The sequence below is a fragment of the Dipodomys spectabilis genome, unplaced genomic scaffold, assembly GCF_019054845.1.
Source record: "Dipodomys spectabilis isolate Male_0828 unplaced genomic scaffold, ASM1905484v1 ptg000205l, whole genome shotgun sequence".
NCBI lineage: Eukaryota > Metazoa > Chordata > Mammalia > Rodentia > Heteromyidae > Dipodomys > Dipodomys spectabilis.
Window position 1 is genome coordinate 4,077,318 of NW_024870882.1, and position 10,236 is coordinate 4,087,553.

Consider the following 10,236-nt stretch of genomic DNA (forward strand, 5'->3'; position numbering starts at 1 on the left):
TATTTTCAATCTCATATTTCTGATATGACATGTGATATCAGAAATCCCCTGTGACAACATACTGCCAGATATCATGATCATTGTGTCAAATTGTGACATCACAAACCTGTGAGAACGGCATCACATTTGTGACAACACATGCCTTTGGAGACACTACAGTCCCTTTTTGAACTCATATATTCATTTCCAATTAATGACCATTGAGATCTGCCATCTGACATCATGAACCCATTGTGACATCACAAACTTATGGTGACCTCATCACGAGAATGGCATCAAGAAATAATTCTAGTATCAAAGCATTATTTTGACATGATATTGTGGTATTGCCGTTGTGATATCACTGTCCCATTGTGTTTTTACAAACCTATATGGCCACATCTCATCTTAGAAAATTCGTGGCCTTTGAGACTTCAAGCTCTTTCTGTGAACTCGTGTACTTATGACCTCTAAGACAAGGAGACAAACCGTGTAGTAACATTTAATATAATAAAACAATTTACAATAGCAAAAGGACTGAGATTACCTTATCCTGGCCTGGATAGCCAGGTCCAAAAGCAGCCTTGACCACCAAACCTGAGACCTCCAATGGGCAGCCCCACCCTTTCTTAATTGGTCTGCAAACCACCGGCCAAAAAATTATGATTTCCGAATCTCCAAACCTCAATGGGCAAGGCTTTTTACTTTTTCATTCCTCCCTCCTTCACTACAGACCTGTCCTTCCTTCCTGGTTGTTCCCTTTTTCCTTTCCACCATTTCCTTCTTCTCTTCAGGTCTCTCCAATCTCCACAGGCCTGCTCTACTCTGACCCAGTGACCATTTGCCAACCTTCTGCTCTCCCTCATCTTCCTCTCTTCTCAGGTTTTTTCCTTCCTGTTGTCTCATCACTTTCTTCCATCCGGGTAGCTCCCATTTTTATCCCCACTTCCAATGCTCTGAAAATGCAACCTATATGTAGGTTGTACCCTTCCTCACTCCAACGTGTCTCCTGCCTAACAATTTTTAATCGTCTCTTCCCAATCTGTCCAATGCTCAATCACTTATTGACAGCTCACCATGTGAGGCCTGACACCTCCACCTTTGGCGGCATTCCCCATATTCTCCTGTGGGCCAGGCCAAGAATTTACAATGATTATAGGCTCCAACAGATAATTCTGGCAACACTGGTTATTACAGTATCCTAATAATGAATTAGAAGCAATTGAAGTTGTATATGTCATTGTTATATTAAAACTTGATGAGATATCACTAACGCATTATGACCTCATCACAGCGGTGACATCACAAACTCATTGTGATATCACATTGCCATTGTGCCACCATGATCATATTGTGACATCCCAACCGTATTATGACCTCAGAAGCTTTGAAAGCATGGCCTTTGTGTCATCACAGGCCCTTTGTGTACCCATATCCTCATTTTGAGCTGAGATCAGACATGCCATTTTAACATCGCAAAACTTTTGTGACATCATCACCAGTGTAACATTACATTGTCATTATGACACCATCAGACCATTGTGACATTATAAAACAACAATGACTTCATAGCATTATGACATCACATACTCATTGTGATGTCTCAGACACATTGGAATGCCTATTCTGTGATTTCATTCTATTTCAAATGTGGAAGGTGGGTTGATACCAGAAATAGATTGTGACAACATAACCATTATGACATCACAATACCTTGATGACACCACATTGCCATTATGATATCACTAACCCACTGTGAGGTCACATAACTGTCCTATCCTCATAAATGTTTTGACATGCTGCCAGTGTGATCTCTAGACTCCCTGAGCTAATAATTGTTTAATTCATAATACATCAGGTATGGCATGTGATATCAGAAATCCAGTGTGACATCACAACTACTGTGACATCACATTGCCAGATGTCATGAACATTGAGTCACATTGTGACATCTGTTAAGACTCATTACACTTGTGCCAACATATGCCTTCGGATACATCATTATCCCTTGTGAACTTATATATTCATTGTCAATTAGAGACCTAGCATGAGATTGTGACATCACCATCCCATTGTGAAATCACAAATCTATATGACCTCATCACCTATATGGCATTACCAACTATTTGTGACTTCAAAACAATACTATCTCATGTAATGGTAACTTTATATTGCCAATGGGATATCTCTGTCCCATCGCATTTCCACCAATCTATTATGTACTCATAATATTTTACAAAATTCATGGCCTTTCTGACTTCTAGCTCCTTATGTGAATGCCTATCTTCATTGTGATCTAGTAATATCACCATGTAATGGTGATATTACAAATTCATAGTGACATCACTATCGAAGTGTGACCTTATCCCCACTGTGACATCACAAACCCATTGTGACATCATAGTTCCACAGTGATATCATGATCACCTTGTGATATACCAAACCTGTTGTGACCTCTTAGCACCTTTGAAAAAGCACATAGTGTTTGTGACATCACAGTCCCTTTGGGTAATTATATCCTCATTGTGAGCAAAAGACAACTGATATCAGACAGGCCGTTTTACCATTACAAATGCTTTGTGACATCATCTCCAGAGTGAGATCACATTGTTGTTAGGATAACATCAGCCCATTGTGACATCCCAAAATGACAATGACATCATAGCATTATGACATCACATTATCCTTGTGAGGTCATAGAGACAATGTGATTGCCTATTCTGTGATTTAATTCTATCTCAAATGTGGGATATAGTTTGATTTCAGAAACCCATTGCGACCACATCACCATTGTAACAATACAATCCCTTTGCGACCTCATATTGACATTGTGATATCATTAATGCAACATAACATCACAAACCTGCCTTGTCTTCATAAATTTTGTAACAAGCGACTACCTTGACCTGGGCTGGATGCTCAGAGCTAAATTCAGCCTCAACCATGAACCCTCAGATCTCCAAACAGAAGCCCAGCCATTTGTTAACTGGTCTGCAAACAACCATCCCCCAAAATAATGATCTCCAAAACTCCACACTTCAAAGGACAAGGCTTTTTCCGTGCTCTTCATCCTCCTTCTCTCCAGACTTTTCCTACATTTCAGGTCTTTTCATTTTTTCCTTCCACCATACCCTTCTTCTCTTCAGGCTGCTCTACTCTTGACAGTCCTGCCCTGCCATATCCAGGTGGCCAGCTGCCATCCTTCACCTCCTGCTCTCCCTCAATTTCCACTCCTCCCAGGTATTTACCTTCCTACAGGCTCATCACTTCTTTCCTTCCAAGCCTTTCCCCTTTTTCTCTCCCCTTCTGTTGCTCTGAACCTGCAGCCTATATATAGGCTGTGCCCTTCCCCCACTGCGATGTTTTCTGCATAACAGTTTTCAATCATCACTTCCCAAATGTTCATGCCCAATGACTTCTTGGTAGCTCACCATGTGGGGCTTGACATCCTATCTCCTTTAGCAGCATGTCCTGCCCCCTACAATGACATGAAGCCACCCTCTCTGGTGGTCCAGACCAAGAGGCCGTGATGACTATCTGTTCCCGAGGATTATAAGGGCACTGCTGGTTTTTACCGTGTCCTCATGGTGGTCTAGTAGCAATAAAAATTGGACAAATAATTGTGATATTAAAAGTCGTGGCATAACTAATCCATTATGTTCTCATCACCAGTGTGACATCACAAACCCATTGTGACATCACATTGCTGGTTTGACACCAGGATCACATTGTGACATCTCAAATCTATTATGACCTCTTATATCCTTTGATAAAATACATAGCTTTGTGATATCACATTCTCTTTGTGTGTACTCAAATCCCCACTGTGAAATATTGACAATTGAGAATCAGACAAAACATTTTAACATCAAAAACAGTTTGTGAGTTCATCACAATTGTGACATCACATTGAAATTTAGACAACATCTGCTCATTGGGAAATCACAAAACTAAAATGATATGATAGATTTAGATCTTCACATTGTCCTTGTGACATCATAGACACATTATGAATGTCTTTTCTGTGATTTCATTCTATTTAAAATGCGGCCTGTAGGTTGATATCATAAAGAAATCGTGAACTCATAACCATTGTGACATTACAATCCCTTTTTACATTACGTTGCCACTGTAATATCACAATAACCACATATCACAATATCACATAACACCCCTTCACATTACAAACCTATCCTGTCATCATAACTTTTGGGATATGCTGCAATTGTAATTCTTAGGCCTTTTTGTCCTCAATATCTCTTGTTGAACTCATTAATTTTCACATATAACATTTTTTTAAATTAATTTTAATTTTAATGTTTTGTGAACATATTTTACAGAGGGGTTACAAATACATGGGCAAGATAATGAGTACATTTCGTATCAAGCATTGCAGCCTCCTCCTTTGTTTACCCTTCCCATCCCTTCCCAGCCTCCCCCCACCACACCACCCACTCCCGCTCCCCCCCCCCCCGCACCAAAGTTGTAAAGTTCATTTTTAACATGACAACTTGTACTTCTCATAGTTGCATCGGGTCCACCTGTATCCTTAACCGTCTTGTTTTTCCCCATCTCCTCCACAAATTATACCGACATCAAATATAGTGAAAGCAGGGGTTGTACTGTGGGTGAGGGACATACAAAGCTACCAGGAAATAAACTTATAAATGAGTTAGAAGCAAATGCAACAAAGAAAAAAAAACATTTAAATACTTATCTAAGGGTTAATTTTCCTAACATCACATTATCTGACCTTTCCTGTTTGACTCATACATATACTAGATATTGCCAATAAGGGAAACCATGGACCTTTGTTTCTTTGGGCTTGGCTTACTTCACTTAATATAATTTTTTCTAAGCCATTCCATTTCCTAACAAATGGGGAAATGTCATTCTTTCTGATGGAGGCATAGAATTCCATTGTGTATATATACCACCTTTTCTTGATCCATTCATATACTGAGGGGCATCTGGGTTGGTTCCAGATCTTAGCTATGGTAAATTATGCTGCAATAAACATAGTTGTGCTGGTAACTTTAATGTGGTCTTGTTTGAAAACATTTGGATAAATGGCCAAAAGTGGGATTGCTGGGTCATAGGGGAGCTCCACCTGAAGTCTTTTCAGGAAACTCCATACTGCTTTCCAAAGTGGTTGAACAAGTTTACACTCCAACCAACAATGAAGTAAGGTTCCGTTCTGTCCACATGGCCTCCAGCATCTGTTGTGGTTAGAGATCTTGATTATAGCCATTCTAGCTGGGGTGTGGTGGTACCTCAATGTTGTTTTGATTTGCATTTCTTTTATGGCAGGCGAGGTTGAGTATTTCTTCATGTGTCTGTTGGATATCCTTCTTTCTTCTTCACAGAAGTTTCTCTTCAAGTCTTTAGCCCACTTATTTATTGGGCAGTTGTTTCTTTGAGGATTTGTTGTTGGGGGATTTAATTTTTGAGCTCCAAGTACATTTTAGATATGAGACCCTTGACCGTTGTATGGCTAGTGAAGATCTTTTCCCAATCTGTGGGCTTTCTATTGATATTGCTAGCTATGTCCTTTGCCATGCAGAAGCTCTGCAACTTCATGCAATCCCATTTGTCCAACCTTTCTTTGATTTGTTGTGTTTCCAGATCTATATTCCGAAAATTTCGGCCTGAGCCAAGGAGACCAAGGGTTTCTCCTATTCCATCCTGTAAAGTTTTCAGAGTGTCTGCTTTGACTTCAAGGTCTTTGAGCCATTTGGAGATGATTCTGGTGCACGGGGATATATAGGGATCTAGCATAAGTTTTCTACAATTAGTTAACCAATTTTGCCGGCACCATTTACTGAAGAGGCTGTCTTTCTTCCATTCTATTGTTTTAGCTCCCTTATCGAAGATTAGATGGCTATAGGTCTGTAGGTTCATTTCTGGGTTTTCAATTCTATTCCATTGGTCCTGAGGTCTATTTTTATGCCAATACCAAGTTGTTTTGACTACTATGGCTTTATAATAGAGTTTGAAATTTGGTATTGACATTCCTCCAGCAGTGTTCTTTCCGTTGAGGTGCGTTTTTGCTATTCAGGGTCTTTTATTGTCCCATATGAATTTTTGGATTGCCTCTTCTATTTCCTTGAAGAATGAGGGTGGAATTTTGATAGGTATCACGTTGAATTTGTAGATAGCCTTGGGAAGTATTGCCATTTTCACGATGTTAATCTTTCCAATCCAGGAGCATGGGAGGTTTTGCCATTTTCTAAGTTCTGTTTTGATTTCCTTTTTCAAGATTTTAAAGTTTTCATCATAGAGGCCCTTCACTTCTTTGGTTAAGTTAATTCCTAGGTATTTTATTTTTTGTTGGGCTATTACAAATGGAGTTGCTTTCCTAATTTCAGCCACACTTTTCTCATTGTTGGCATACAGAAAAGCCATTGATTTTGGGGGGTTAATTTTATACCCTTCTATTTGCCAAAGTTTTGAATCAGCTTGAGTAATTTGGGAGTGGAGTCTATGGGAATCTTTAAATATAAGATCATGTCATCTGCAAAGATGGAGACTTTTATTTCTTCTTTCCCTATTTGGATCCACTTTATGTCTGCATCTTGTCTTATTGTGGTAGCTAGGCATTCTAATACTAGATTGAAGAGAAGTGGAGAGAGTGGGCATCCTTGTCTTGTTCCTCAGTTAAGAGGAAATGGTTTAGTTTTTCACCATTAAGTATAATGCTGGCTGTAGGTTTGTCATATACAGCCTTTATTGTATTGAGGAATGTTCCATGGATTCTTATTTTTTCAAAACCTTCATCATAAAGGGGTGTTGGATCTTGTCGAATGCTTTTTCTGCATCTATTGAGATAACCATGTGGTTCTTATTCTTGCTCCCCTTGATGTGATGAATAATATTAATTGATTCGCATATATTGGGTCAGCTTTGCATCCCTGAAATGAGTCCTGTTTGATCGTGGTGTATGATTTTTTGGAAGAATTGTTGAAGTCGATTGGCCAAAATTTTGTTGAGAAGTTTTGCATCAATGTTCATCAAAGAAATGGGTCTATAGTTCTCTTTCTTTGATGAGTCCCTGCCTGGTTTTGGGATGAGGGTTATGATGGCTTCCTAGAATGTCTTCGTTAGTGGACGTTCTCTTTCAATTTCATTGAAGAGTTGGAGGAATATTGGTGTGAGCTCTGCTTTGAAGGCCTTGTAAAATTCCGCTGTAAATCCATCTGGTCCTGGACTTTTCTTAGCTGGGAGGTCTCTTATTGCTGTTTCTATTTCAATGCTTGAGATGGGCCTGTTAAGATGGTTTAACTCATCTTGGTTTAGTTTTGGCATGTCAATATTTGCTAGGAAAAGGTCCATTTCTGCCAAGTTCTCAAACTTATTAGCATAACGTTTTGAGAAGTATTCCCTTATAATGTTCTGAATCTTGGTTCTTTTTGTGGTGATGTTTCCATTCTCCTCTCTGAGTTTATTTATTTGGGTGTGTTCTCTCCTTTTTCTGATAAGATTTGCTAAGAGTCTGTCAATTTTGTTAATTTTTTGGAAGTAACAAATCTTTGTTTTGTTGATTCTTTCTATGATTTTTTTGGATTGTAATTCATTTAATTATGATTTAATTTTAATTATTTCTTACCATCTACTGGATTGGGGATCATCTTGCTGCTCTTTTTCAAGGAGATTCAGATGTCTCATTAAATGGTTGGTTTCAGATCTGTCCAATTTGTTGATGTATGAACTCAGAGCTATAAACTTGCCTGTGAGTACTGCCTTTGCTGTGTCCCAAAGGAGCTGGTAATTTGTGTGTTCATCAACATTTGAATTTCTTTTCTAATCTCTTCCATGACCCACTTGTGATTAAGCAGTGTGTTGTTCCAGTGTGTTACAGGATTTTCTCTGGTGGCTTTTCCTGTTGTTTTAATTTCTTTTCCCTTGTGGCCTGAGAGAATGCAAGGTATTACTTCAATGTTTCTGAAAAGAGATAAAAAAAAGTACACACACATATACCCCAAAAATAAAAATTATGAGAGGAAGATAAAAATTAATGGAAAGAAAATTAAAATTAAAAATTAAAAAAAAATCTTTTAGAATAAAAGTTATAAAAGGTACAAGAAAAGAGTTCTTTGATTTTTTTGTGGGGGATGGGAAGATCCTGTATCTCCCTTGTGTTCTTAACCTGTCTCTTGTTGGAGGCTCTGGTCTACTTGTGTTTGATTTTCCTGTGGCTTGAATGGTTTCTTAAGTCAGTTTGACCAGGCAGAAAAAACACAGCAGACGATTCTTGACCACAGGTGAAGCTCTGGGTAGGTTCGTAACAATCAGACCTCATTCTCCTCACAGGACAGTTGTGAGGAAACAAGGGATTTATACAGAGGGATCTCTGGAGCATGGCTAGGAACAGAGGGAGCAGTCTTCAGATAAGGTTCTTGGCAATTCTGTGAGGAAATGACAGGAAGATAGCCAGAAAGGGCTCAGGCTGGGCCTGTTATTAATTGTGCAACAGATGTGGGATTATGAAACAAAACATGGCTCTCTCTCATCATTACCCTATCCCCATGAGGAAGAGGATCCTTCACTGTGTTGAGTTTTGCAGCTGGAGCTACCAAGGCAGAGAGAATCCAGGTGACCTACTTATGACTTCAACTTCAGAAGAAGCTCTTCCTGACTTTGCTACCATGCTCCCTAGGACAATGGGTGCTATTCAGTCTGCTTCTTGTGGTAGGAAGTCCACTTCTTGTCAGTCGTGGGGCTAGAACTCTAGGCATGGGCGATGGTCCCAAGAGCCTCAGCAAAAGGCTAGTGTTCTACCACTTGAACCCACAACACTACTTCTGATTTTCTGGTGGTTCTTTGGAGATAAGAGTCTCACAGACATTCCTGCCTGGGCTGGTTATGAACCATGATCCTCATACCTGTGTAGTTAGGATTAGAATTCTGAGCCACTGACAACAGACTTAATTGTAATTCTGACTTATTTTCTATCTCTCTTTCAAACAAACTGGTCGAATGGGTTCTGGAGGAGGGGGCCCGGCATCCCAATGTGGCTGGAACCCAAGGTTGGCCCTCTCATTCTGGAGGTTGGCTGTGGGTCAGGAGCTGTCTCCTCAGCTTGTTGAAACAGCTCCATGAGATAAGCCCTTCTGTTCCCTGGCTAGACCGTAACAGTTATTCATTGTCCATCCAGCCTTACTGGACTTATTGTATTGTATTGTTTTCTACATAATTTTCTAGCACCTGGCCAAAATTATGATACATAGTTACAGAATGAAAAGGTAATGCCATCTTAAGAAAGTTATTTAGGGCTCTGGGAATGTGGCTTCATGGTACCGTGATTGCCTAGCATCCATGAAACCCTGGGTTCAATTCCTTAGTAACACACACACACACACACACACACACACACACACAAAACCACTGGAAGTGGTGCTGTGCCTCAAATGATAGAGAGATAGCATTGAGCAAGAAAAAAAAAAACTCAGGAAAATTCCCTACCCCTGAGTTTATGCCCCTCGACTGGCAAAAAGAACAAAAACAAATCAAATCAAAACAAAACAAAACTATTCAGTTAGTAAATGCAAAATAAATAACCCACACTTGGAATATATAATTGCTCCTTCCATACTGACACCTGACAACAGTTCCTAATTCATGTACTTTACTTATATGAGGATACTGTGTTGAAAAAAGTCTCATTCATTAAGTCATAGCAATTAATTCCAGGGTTGTGCTTAGATATCAGGTAAAGTTTAATTCTGGAAATTCAACCATTCCAAGATTTGTGTCCTCACTGCTAATCACAAAGAGAATGGTAGGCTATGTGTGATTTTGAAATCTTTTTGGTCAGTTATGGCACCAAAAATGCAGAGGCTAATTAATAGTTGTGAAAGAAAATAAGGAATAACTCCAGATAGAAGGAATAAATGATAGTAATTAAGGTATACCAGAAACTGTTCTTGAGAACCATTTTTGGTTATTGTAGAACTAGTTGTCAGCTAGGCTTTTCCTCATTGCCTTTAGCATTCTAAATCTCTTAGGCTAGCTCTTAATCTCTGTGTGATAAATGTATCTCCTTCTATGCTATTCTTTCATACCTTATCTCCTTTGCTTTCTAAAAATCTTATTCTTTCTATATTTCTCTATGAACATTTCCTGATACTAAATACACCTATACAGATGGCAGAGGATGCTAATGTAAGGGTCCCATAGCTCATCAGTCATTAATGTAACAAAATGGAAAAGAGGACATATTTATTGCTACTTCAATTTTTCTGAAATGCTGCAATATCA